A 12,636-nucleotide genomic window follows, 5' to 3' on the forward strand; every position below is an offset into this window, starting at 1 on the left:
CAAAGCACAAAATAGGACACACTTGAGCAAGCAGGCAGATTTCCAAACAGTCTGGCCTATTTACATCATTTCCTCCTCATAATTCACCCTGCGTGCTATACCTCTTACTTGCCCATCTCTGGCTTCCTTTAGATAAGAGGGGAATTCTTCTTGTATCACATGAACTTCAGTTTTATCACAAATCTCTCAGATAAGAGGCTCATGTGAAGCAATCCTTGCTGTCCTCGCATTCCAGCCTTCGAGCAGCAGAGCATGGAGCTTTTCCACCTTATAAGGACGTTCAAAAGGTGCTGCAATTCCTTTCAAAGTTTTCTCAGCCTAAGTATTGTAGAAAGAAACGTACCTGGTGCCTGCCATCCTGAACTAGCTGGCATTCCTGGGATGCTATTCTGTGTGCTTGAGCAAAAAGCATTTGGGGGGCTATGTTAGAAACTTTTTATTTTTGCAGATAATCTGTTGCCCCTCTCCCAGCCTAAGCCAGTGCTGCCCTGCTGTCAAGGCAGCATCAGGAAGTTCCTGCAGCAAATCAGAAATTTGCATTCATAGATGGGAATTCACTGTCCCCGGTCTGTTCTCCTCTCCGATCTTTGAACTCCAGGCTCTGGGTGCACGGCTGTTACTGCTGCCTAAAAACCAGCCAAGCTAATGTGCTTCTATTTAGAAAATTCCCTCAAATGTTCCTTTTTTTACTGCAAGTGAGAAAAGCTGGAATGTAAACATATTAACAAAATAAGCACTGGCATTTAAAATGAAGCAAAGAAACCAGCTGCTCTACCTTCCTCTTCATGCAAAGCAAGAAGTAAGTGTCCCAGGAGACACTGAGTGGCCCATGTTGTATCCAGCCCAGGCTGCCTGTTCACTATGCAACACAATGGACACTTTAAAATATATCGAATATGTAGTTTAGCTGTGCAGTCATTTGACTTTGAAAAAAAAGTTTTGAAAACAAAGGACTTGTGAGGATGGGAAAGGCTCCCTTTTTGGCAGCCTAGTTGAACACCCAGACTGCAACAATGAGTGATGCTCCATGGACCATTTCATCGCAGGCCATGCTGTTTTACAAAGCTTCCTATTTCTCACAAGCCTCCCCGCTCATGGCATGGAAAGCCCAAGGGCAGAGCCACAGCGGTGCCAGGCTCCTCTTCCACTGCAGCACCAGCGTCAGGCTGGGCTGGGCTGGGCTGTCCTGCAGGAGCTCAATCCTCCTCCCTGCGTTCTCCTCCCAGACCCCCTGCAATGGGGCTGCTGCTTTCAAGGTGGGGCAGAGTAACGGTGCCAGGGCTTCTCCATTATCCCCAGCTTCCTTGGTCATCTTCTCATGCTCCGAAATAAGATTGAGGCACTTTTTTTGGGTTGTACTGCTGAGAAGACCAAGCCAAGGAATCCGCATCCCACAAGGACTGGCTCTGCAGTGTTGTTCCTATCAGACCTATCAGAGAGGTCCCCATGAGCATGGAGGAGTGAAAGGTGGAGAGCAGTGAGGAAAGCTTTGTGTCTTGGCCACAAAGAGAGAACCATGCCCCTGTGCAGTGCCCTCATCCCAGTCCTGGGGGTGCAGGAGTGTCCCCCTGCAGGTAGGGGACCTGTCACACCGTCCCCTCCAGCCCAGCAAAGCTGATGTGGTCGGGGTTTCATGGCGTGTCCGGCTTCCACAGCATCAGCCAGGACCGACGCCAGAAGCCACATAGGTTATTTTTAATTAAACCAACAACAGAGAAGGACTCATGATATTGTTCCTGAATGAGAACTATTTAAGGGAATAAATCATCGCCATGGAAACGGGGAGCTTTGCCAGAGAGCAGCAGGAAATGAAGTTCAGCAAGAGATACCCAAGGAATTTTCAGCCATGCTAGTAGCAGTAGCTGCTCCTATTGGGGTTGCACCCTCGGGCCAGGGGACCCCCAAACTGACTTCCTGAGCCCACTGAGCCCGAGGGAGCTGATTGTCTGCACTTGTGGTAGGTGTAGCATGTCTGCACGGTGACTCACCAGTGCTGCACACGCCCGATGAGGGACCAGAGGAAGAACAGAGCCTGTGATAGATGCTACAAATGGGATTTGGGAAGTAAAATTAACTGCATAGGGATTACAGCAAAATGAACTCCGGGGGCTTGAAAGACTTCAAATGTGTTATCAGCCTGCTTCTTTACGTCCTGATTAGGTCCAAAGGCCTGTTCTTTATCTCGAAGTCCTAGAGGCAAGGACAAAAGCTTAGCTGAAAGGCAACAATCTCTTCTTCACCCCACTTAGGCATTCCCTGTGTTCCCTGCATTCATCCTACCACTGTAGGAAATTATGGACACCCCATTCTTGACTGTTGCAATCACTCAACAAAAATAAGTCTCCTAATTTCATAGGGTGGCTTATACAGCTAACACAAACTTATCAGCACCTAGCTTTCCTCCCTGAGCAGTCAGGGAGGCTGACTCCTGAGCAGATCTGTTCACCTGGTATGTTTTCAGCCCTTTGTGAGTCATTTCCATACTCAGGAGTCCAACCTGAGCAGCTGTCAGCTCCACTGCGTTTGAAGCCAGGTGGGATGTACGGGCAGCTGCTTCCTGTTGTTCTTTGTTGGGTGCTCTTTGGTGCAATTCCAACCATGGCTGACCGCGCAGGCAGAACCAAAGCTGAAGGGACAGAAAACCCAGAAAAGAAAAATGCAATTGCATAAAGCGAGCTGGAGAAGTGGCAGCAGCGGTACTCCAGGCAATGATAAGGTGGCAAGAAATGTTAGGGAAGACCAAAGGAGGAGCACCACCCATGAGAGAGGAGCCAGCAGCCCCTGTCCTCACTTGAGAGTAAATGCATTACTTATCTGGCCTCCTGGACACTTATCCCAATATTTCGTTGTGTAAAAGAAGCAAGACAAGATGGACAGGAAACTCCATCACTCCTGCATGAAAGCCAGTCTGCGCTGGGGAGCTCAGAGGTGATCTCTGCTAAGTAGCAGTCACTGCCTGCAGGTCAGCCTGGGGCTCTGCTGTCATTACTGTGTGTCTGCAGACGCCTCGACATCCATCCTGAGCAGCAGTTCTTGGGCACGATGGAAAATGTACTCCATGGTCAGCACTTTTGTGGGATCTAACGGTGGCCGCAGACACCAGGATTAGTCCCCGGTGGACGACAAGGGCTGCTGTGACCATGTGGATTGAAGTGGGGCTGGGAAACTTGCACCTGAGAAACAGCTGGGATACATGCAGGGGGGAATGCCCGAATTCAGGGATCTCACCACGTGTCTCCTCTCCTTTTACGGGAGCACAGCCCCACCAGCACCCTGGAGACACGTCAGCGCCTGCACCGGCCCTCGGGGCAGCTGGGCTGCAGGCGTCAGGCCCCAGCCAAGAAGGCAGCAGACCAGACGGAGGCTAATATTACTCTTCCCAGAGGTTCAGTAGGTCACCGCTTCATCCTGTGAGCAACTCCAAATTTCAGGGCAGTGAGAGAATTGTTTATATTGGCTACTTGTACAAATGCTGAAAAAAAAAGGGGTATTATGGGACTTCTGTTCTTTAATTCCAAAAAGAAATCAAACATGTCTAGACTGTTGCATGCATGTGGCTTTCTTCCAGGCTTCTTCCACCTGGAGCAATAAGCAGGCTGGAAACTCTCCACAAAAGAGTTTTCAACACCCATTTAAAAATGCTCCCACCCCGTGCACACCAGCCAGCACTGACCAGCCAAATCCTATTAGGAGGCAACGTCAGATAGGGAAAAAGATTTCAGGCGCAGGTCAGAGAGAGCTGCTGCGGTGTCCTCGCTCTCTTTCCGCAGGAGGAGGCTTGGGAAGAGGGTGGTGTGCTTGTGGCAGGGCATGGGCACCACAGGGGGACATTTCTGGGGTGGCTGCAGGAGCAGCAGCCCGGCCCCCACCATGCTGGGGCAGATGCTGTTGTTGTCCAGCATCAGCTCATGCCGCGGGATTGACCATGCACCCTGCAGACCGTATTAGACAGGGCTGCAGTTCAGGCGTGGGTTGGTTTATTGTCGTTATCTAGTGAACCTGGAAGCGCTGCTGACAGGAGATGTCAGAGCTGCCTGGGGTGAATGACATCTTCCCTTTAGCTCGGCAGCAGCCTGAGCTCAGGCTTCGTTCATGTCAGCTCACTGAGGAGCCGTGGTGGCAGAGCTGTGGGAGGACCAGAAGCTGGGGAAGGCTGAAGCTCATGCTGCTATGACTGAAGTTGTGCTCAGTCTTCTTGCCAAGGTTTCCAGCCCCCAGTCTTTCATTCTTCCTCCTCTTCTGCCCCCAATATAGAAAGGAAGATCCCTCTTAACCCCCTCATTTGTCCAGCAGAGACTGAGACAGGACACCAACACACCTACATAACTAGTCAGAGATGGGAGCAACCATAGGAACTGGCTCCCAAAAGCTCCACGGTCCCATTTCCTCCGTTTTGTTAGCAGATCTACGGACCTACCTTCACCTGGTTTCCCTACCTGTCCTCGCTCACAAACCCTCAACGCTTTGCCATCACCACCATCACTCAGCCTTTCCAGAGCCGCCAGAGGCCATGGGTGCAGGGCCTGGGCCCGTGAGGAGATGACAGCCAGGGAAACGGGGAGCCCAGCAGCCTGGCCTGGGCAGCATTTCACAGGGACAGTGAAGAAGCTGAAGACCTGGAGCTCATTACCCTGACATATAAAAATACTTTGTGAAGAACTGACTTGACAATTGCTCTGGTTTTACTGATCAGCTGCCTCTCACACACAGAGGGCCCCACGCTGGGACACATTGTCTGCAGGCAGCACGAGCTAACCAGCGGGCAAGAAGCTGTGGCGGGACATCCAAGGGCAGCCTTGGTATTGTATCTCGGGGTGAGGTAATAACAATGCTCCTTTCCATGTGGTCACCTGGGCTAGAGGATTTTTGCCACCCTTTAACCAAGCACAGTGGAAGCACTAGATAGGACGCCATGTGTCATATCCAAAGGAGCATGGCCGCCCACGTGCTGCAGGGTTGTGCCACACTCAGGGCCGTAACGCTGGGCCAACGCTGACATGGGTGCACAGTGAGCAGACCCCAGCACAGACCATGCCACACAGCTGGAGGATTGAGGTAATTTCATTGGTGTCCTACCAAAAAAATGTGTCACTGGCCTAGCTGAGAGGTCAGCGTTGCTCGTCCCACCACAGCTGCAGTTTCAGAGCTTCTGGCTGCACAGTGGGCAAGGACTCCTGTAACAGGGACAAGGGCCCCAGTTTTCACTTTACTCTAGGTCAAAAAAGTCCAGATAACAGGATTTTTAATTACCAGATAAATTTTCTGGACACGATGCATAGTTGAGAGAGACTTTGAGAAGATCTGGTCTCATAAGGGTGAAGAGCTTCTGCCCACAACAGCAGGTTCAGTCCCTGTTTGAAACATTGCTTCATGCTGGTGGAATTTAACTACACCGCAGCGGGGTGTGAGTACATCTAGATCACTGGCTAGGAAGCTTTATAAAGCTATAAAACCTGAAATAAACAGAGCGCCAGGGTCAGGCTGGGTCAGCTCCCTGGTGCTGGTGGCTATGAAAGAGGAGCCCCCTGCTCGGGGAGGGGTGATGAACCAGCAATGCGCTCTGCCTGAGCCTGCGTGGTGCTGGGGTCATCCTGCACAGACAGGGGAGCCACCCGCCCCAGCTAGCTGTGACCACAGGGCCACAAGGCCATCGTGTCACAGCTCACAGGGGTGCTGAGCAGCAGGAGGGGCTGGCCAAGGCAGAACCAGGAGCCCTTTGTCTCCTATGACTTGAGCTTGTCCTCTCCTGTGAAGGCCCAGCTGCTCCGCTGGGCAGAGGCCGCCCGGCCTGGTGGCTGCTGGGCTCTGACATGGGAGGAGGGTGCTGTCAGAGCACAGGTGGCCTGCACGGGAGCCGGCGTTCCCCATCTGGCACAGCCGACAGCTCTTGGGCGGGTGGATAACACCACAGGCACGCAGCTACACTGTGCCCCATCAGGTACTCATATATAATGCAGGACGTGTGTGGTGACATGCTTTAAGTCCCGTATAAGAATCCAAGGTACATACGAGGTTACTGAGTACTTTGATGGGTATCCCAGCCTGCTGCCCCTGTGGCATCCTCACAGTTTGTACCAGCCCTAGCCCTCAGGTCAGCATCGCTGTACCACCACTGTGATCTTCCATGGCTAGGAACAACCTGGACAGAAGGCAGCAAGGCAATTAGGATCATCTTCTTCTAAAAATGATTTCTTTGGGAACCCGAGTAATTTGATCAGATACTTCCATTTTCTTCCACCTAATGCCCAGGGCCAAGCATGCTGCTTCCTTCACCAGCAGGATATGGTATTGTTAACATTATGCGAGTTATAAAAGGATGGATGAGTGATACCTATAATTTTATTTCATTTCCTGCATGAAAAAAATAATTAGATTTATTTAAGAAAAGAAGAACAACTGAGGCATTATTCATCATGGAGCACTCCACTGGGAAATATTACTGAGCTAAGGAGAAAAAGCCAAGGCCCAGAGTCAGCTCTTTGTGTTAAAGTAATAAAATTTCTCCATGAACCTTTATAGATCTCTCACTAACGCTAATTCAGCCTCTTCCTCTGTTTGTGCAACAATGAATTCCCTGACAGATTAAACCAACTCCCCCATCATGAGAAGGAAACTCTGTCCAGCTTGGTTTGCTGAAGGTGGTCAGGCACCACCTTAAACAACATCCAACTTTCTGCAGAAAAATCTTTGAGCTGCTACTATTCTGAGGTAAACAACAAATGCTGTAATATAATTAGCAAACATCACCATGACTGTTTAATGAATTAGTTTACTATGTCTCAAAGAGTAGGGATATTACCGTGGAGGTAGAACAGATCATGTAGACAAAATACTTGTACACCCCAACCTTCCTTAGTCTGTCACTGCAGTGAATCAGACACCCCATGGGTTACTCTTCAGTGCGGTGTCTAAATTAATAGATTTGAAGACACCAGCTAACAATTGGAATAACAAGAAAAGGAACAGTATCAGTGCAGTGCTCCGAGGGGCCCTTGGAGACAGAATTCAACGACATTACAACCAAATTTACGCTATTATCAGTCTTTCCCATCTCCTCATCTGGTCGTGGTTTAGCACCAGCAGGAATCCTGCAGGGTCTGGCAGGGCGCTTCCACAGGGAAGAGCACTGCAGAACATGGGCTGAGCCATGTTGTGTAGGGGGAAGTGGAAAAATCTGCAAGAATAGAAGAGTCAGAGCCTGTCTTGATTAGAAAATAGGCTGAGAGGGGCTTTTGCATTTGTACACAAGGCAAACAATCCATCTAAGAGCAAGCACCTGGGCTGGCCAGCTGCAATGCCTTAGGACCAGCGCGCATGGGCTTCAACGTAGCTTCCAGTAGATGCACAGAGCCTCATTACCTGAAATGACATTTTAAAGGATTTTTTTTTAAAGGATTTCCTCTGCCTGCACTCCAGTATATCAGGCTGGCGCACCTTGCAGTGTTTTTCATGGCACCGTTATCGTCCCAGTAGGAAACTGGGCTGTTTAGTACACAATTTAGAGGGATGGGTTGTCTGCACTGCTGGCATCTTCTGCATCCTGCAGAAGTCAGCACCACATGGCCACCCATCCAGAGCACGGCACACACACACATTTCTGTTTGTGAGGGACCTCCCAGGCCTGTCGTGCTGCAGTAGATGAGGCAATCAGCAGCACGGCAATTAAATGCATGAATCGTTAAAACCACTTGGAGACTATTTTCATTTTCCTAAAAGATGTTAGGAAAAGGTGAGATTCCCTAGAGAAGAAGCTGATTTGAAGGCCACATTTGAGCCCAGCACTGATACCAGCTAGGTCATCTGCTGCTGAGGGGCTTCTCCTGAAGGGTTTGGCCAGAGCCACCAGCAGCTCCTCCTGCACATACTAGGCACAGCCTGCACTGCAGGCTGCTGAGAAACAGGTAAAATTCGAGCAGAGAAGTGCAAAACTCTGGGGAAAAGCAAGTAACGTGCTGAAAGGCAGTAAATGCCAGAGCCGTCTCCTTTCTGCCCCTCAACCATACAATTCTGTTTTTCTGACCACATCCTTCACTCGAGTCCCCAAGGTCTGTGTTTCCCCCTCCCACGTTATTCCAGCTGGGATGTGAGATCTACGCCGCCGTACATATCCTCCCCTGCGAGCTCCCGCTGGCCCAGCACCGAGGGCAGGAGGCACCTGCAGCCCGTCAGCACAGCCCGGTGGGCAGAGCTTTCCCCCAAAACCCTCTGAGGGCGCAAAGCCAGGCCCAGCCCTCCCATGGCCACCTCAGGCCTCACATGTCCTCTCGCAGGTACCTGCTGAGAATCCAGTACAAGCAGTAGGTGAGCGCCAAGAGAAGCAGCCTTGTGATTTACCTTTTATCTGAAAGGCGTTCTTTTTCCTCAAGAAGTAGGCCAGGGCTTGGCCTTTGTTCCCTGGTGGCAAGCAACATCCTGGTTCTTGAGCATCAGCGATGCTTTATTTCGGTGGCCTCAGAGCTTTTCCCTCTGTCTGTCCAGCTGGAGCCACCTCAGGTCACTGCCTTGTTTTTATAAAGCAGCCATTTCGCTTTGTACATGCCAAGCCCTCCAGACACTGCACCCCTTTACCCCCTTGGGGATGTAAGAGCCAGGGGCTCTGCAGGGCGGCCTGCAAATGCTGTGGCAAAGCCCCTCTGTGAGCCGGGGCCTGGTGCCAGCGCGACTCTGCTTATGCCACCATTTTGTGCAAGGATGCACAGTGAAATGAAAACAACTCGAGCCAGTCGAACACACAAACCATTTTTTTCCACTCATGCCTTCCCTACGGACAGCTGAAGCCTGCGCTGCATTGATTTCCCTCAGGTTAGGCGCTAGGGTAACTGCACCAGTGCTTCTGCATCTATCAGTCAAAGCTGAAGTCCCATAAAACACGCTTAGCTCAACACAGCCTATTTTCTATGCCATCAGCTTGCACTATTAATTAGCTACGATATTTTCTTCCTTCTATTTTAGCTCCGTCCCGTATGAAGCCTTCCATCGTGCTGCCAATGGAAGCCAGCTGATGGGCCTGGAACTAGGTCATCCCGCTTCTCTGGTGGCTTCCAGCCCCGCGGAGCTCCCAGCCTTATTAATTACCCCATAGGGATGGGCCAGAGACCTCCCCGGTGGCGTGCTGAAACCTCCTGCACATGCTCTGGCAGCATGAAGGTACCAAGGAGGGGCTGGGTGGAGGTCGCGTCCCACCAGCAGAACGGGCATCCCACTGGCGGCTTCTAACGCAGGGATCCTGCACACCCGCTGTGTACTACTACTGCCCATCCTGTGTTACTGCAGCAAAAGGGCATTTTCAGCTAATGCTGGGCAAGCAACAGGTTCCTCCTGACCTGGATTTAACTGCACTCTCCTTCCTGCCCTTTATTCCATTTTTCTTCCCCTAATTAGTTTCTCACATTTCCTCATTTCTGGTTTATATTTATTGCAGTGAGCTTCCCCTTTCCACTGTGTGCTAACATAAATATGTATTTTATTACCGCATTTACTGCCCCGAACCCAAGCTCATTTGCAAACTAACAGCACCCATCCCTCTCAGCATGGCTTTTAGACTTTCTAGGAAAATGTCCTAAAGCCATTTTAAGTCATGGCTGGAGGGAAAGAAGCCACAGCTATCCTGGCAGCTGTTATATCCTGCTACCAGCAGTGAAATTGGGTTTTCACATCCTGAAACCAAGAGAAAGGGTGTCATACAAAGTGGCGTCAGTTCCAGGGACTCCCGTCTCCTCCCTGCCTGGTAAGTCACCCCGGAACAGGGTAACACTTCCGAGGAAAAGCCTTCTCCCACCTCCTGCTGATGAGGGGCAGAGCAACCCCCGGCCAGCCCAGCTCACACCAACCACTCCTGCTACTCCCTAGGGGGTTTTATGAGAGGGTGAAGGAGCACCAGGAGAAACCTATCAGCTTCCCACCAGCTGAACTGGTGCCCATGGGATGTCCAGTGGCATGGGCTGGCCTGCCTCAGTGCAGGAGAGGGTTTCCCCTGGGCACCAGTTTCATGCTAACAGCTGCTCCTGAAGCCATCAGCCTCATTCTCATCCAGTTTGCTCTTTAAAATGCTTTTTTATTTTCCCAGCTGTACACAGATGAAATCCTCCCTTTCCTGGCAGTATAATTGTCATTTAGTATGAACAGTTGAGGATTTCATTTGCTTTAAACTTGACAAATGTAATCATCTAAGCAATACACTAACTTTGAGTTCTGTAAATTTTTCATCTGGCAAAAGTAAGACTAAAGTAGAATTGCCCTTAGGCTGGAAACAACCACTGACTTCAGAAACAACAGCATAAAACTGTAGAAACATCAAAGGTATTTCAGGACCGGCAGCACGAGACCTCAAGATGTGTCACTCAGACTGAAATCCTCCCATGTTTGTGCAGATTTTCAATTTAAGATTACAGCTGAGTGATTAATGAGCCATTACTCCTGCTGTCTGCTGCAATTTGTGTGTCTCCAGAAAGGTGATCTACCGTCCTAACCTGCTCATTAGCTGCTGGGAAGTTGGGCCACAGAAAGCCTGTATCTTTTGCATCCGTATCATTAGGGAGATGAAGGAAAAACCATGCCCTTCCTGGCAAAACATATGGTAGACAAAAGCCGAAGTGCCCTTGCGCTGGGTGACAAACTGCAATGGTTTTGACTTTAAAAGTATGTGTAAGTAAACAAAAATCTCCATCTAAGGCTTTAACTGCTTCCACTGTTCCTCAGATAGATTATCCTAGCCAGACTGTGATTTAGGAATTCAAAACATTGCTACAGACTTTCCCAGCTTAAAAATAAGTCTTCCACATCATCAGAAACATTTAAAAGCTTTAAAAAAAAATTAAAAAGCTTCTTTATGGAAAGCCTAGGGATATGCCCCGTAGGACACACTAAAGCAATCCTCAGTCCTCTCACTGAATTAAAAGGAAATACAGGACTGCTACTGTTCTCTGTCACTGCGGGCATGGAAGTAAATAGCACAGCAGAGTCAGCTTGTATGAAAAGCAAACCTTGATAACGTTGAGAGCTTCAAGAGGGCTCATGTACAACTTGGAGCACACACGTCCTTTCGTTTCAGGCTGGATCACCTTTCATTTCTCCCTCCCCAATGGTTAGATAGGTGGGAAACAGATGTTCCTCAAGCTTTGGAGAAAATTATATTCAAGGATATGACCCAAGTGAGAAATTCCACATCTGGCCATAATATACAGGAAACGTCACTGAAGCAGAGAGTACTGCAACCGAGGACAGTTTCGTTTTTGCTTTCTAGTCACCCCAGCACTGTAAGTCCCTCTAGATTCTCACCTAGAAGGGGGAAGTAGGCACCAGGTTCCTCAGTGAGGTGTGGAAGCCTCAGGAAGGGGAAGAGCGAGTGAGATGTGGCTTTTGCTTTGGAGTTCTCTGTTCCTCCTGCAAGGTTGCTTTATTTTTCTTTCTTCGTTTTAACAGGCTGCATAAAGATCATCCTGAAATGAAGCCCATAAACTTCCTTTTAAGGTCCAAGGGAAACACGAACTAAAAATGAAGTGTTTTTCTCTACAGATCTTTCTGCAAGTCCCAGGTGATACGAAGCTGAACCAGATGGCTGTAGGAAAAAGACCCCATCAGCTGGTCAAAGCCTGGGGAAACCTCTGGCACTTCTCCGTGTGCATTTCAGACAAAAGAAGGAAAAAGCCCACTCCTGCACGATGCAGTAGGCTGATGGTTAGGATGCTCAACTGCAACACAGGAGACCTAAGTTCAAGTCCCTGACGTGAACGATGCGGAATACCAACACCAGTTCCGACTGCTTATTTCCTGCAACGCGTAGGTGTGAGAGCAGTGACTACACGGACACCGGGAGCTCTTCTCAGACTTTCACTGCTTTTGACCTGCACAACCACTGAAGAAAACCTTGCAACACCTAGCACCTGCCAGAACCAGCGGGAGTTTCATTTTGTTTTGTTCTCTAAAGAACTGCCAATTTCTTAACAGGTGTTTGAAACTGTTCTTGTTTGTATGAATGTAGCGTTAACTGGGATTATTAGCACCCTCTGAAGCAGGAGTACACTGATGTGTTTTATAAATTATGTATTCGCTAGAATTGGCTTATTAAAGAATTCCTCAAGAACCCCATATAATAATGAGGTTGTTATACAGTAATTTGGCTGTTACAGCTATCTGCATCACTCTGGGACTCTGCAGACTGCAGCAGCGCACACAGCTCCCAAGGGCAGAAACATTCTGAGATCAGCGGGTAAAACTGAGAGAAAGCATCAGAAGTACAGGGTACCTCTCAGTAGCACTGCCTGTAAGAGATGAGGACTCACTAACATGGAACATTTTAACTCAATGAAGAAGCAACAACAATTCTGTCTTGCTCTTGTTCACAAACAGCAAAATAAATTAGAAGTACAAATGAAAGCATCCCTAGACCACAGCAATATCAAGCCACATCAGCTTCTGGTGGCCACAAGAGACATCTATCTGTTCATTAGGATGTGACAACGCAGAGAAGTGCAACGCCACAGAAGCAGACCTAACTTCCTTGACATATTACATGAAAAGTGATTTTCCAGCTTCCAAGCGACAGAACATTTAAGGAGGGATTAGGATCAGGTTTCAATTACTTGAGAGCGGTTCTATTATGAAACTTAGAAAAAAAAAAATCCACTTCAATCTTTA

This window comes from Anser anser (assembly GCF_964211835.1).
Source record: "Anser anser genome assembly, chromosome: 5".
Lineage (NCBI taxonomy): Eukaryota > Metazoa > Chordata > Aves > Anseriformes > Anatidae > Anser > Anser anser.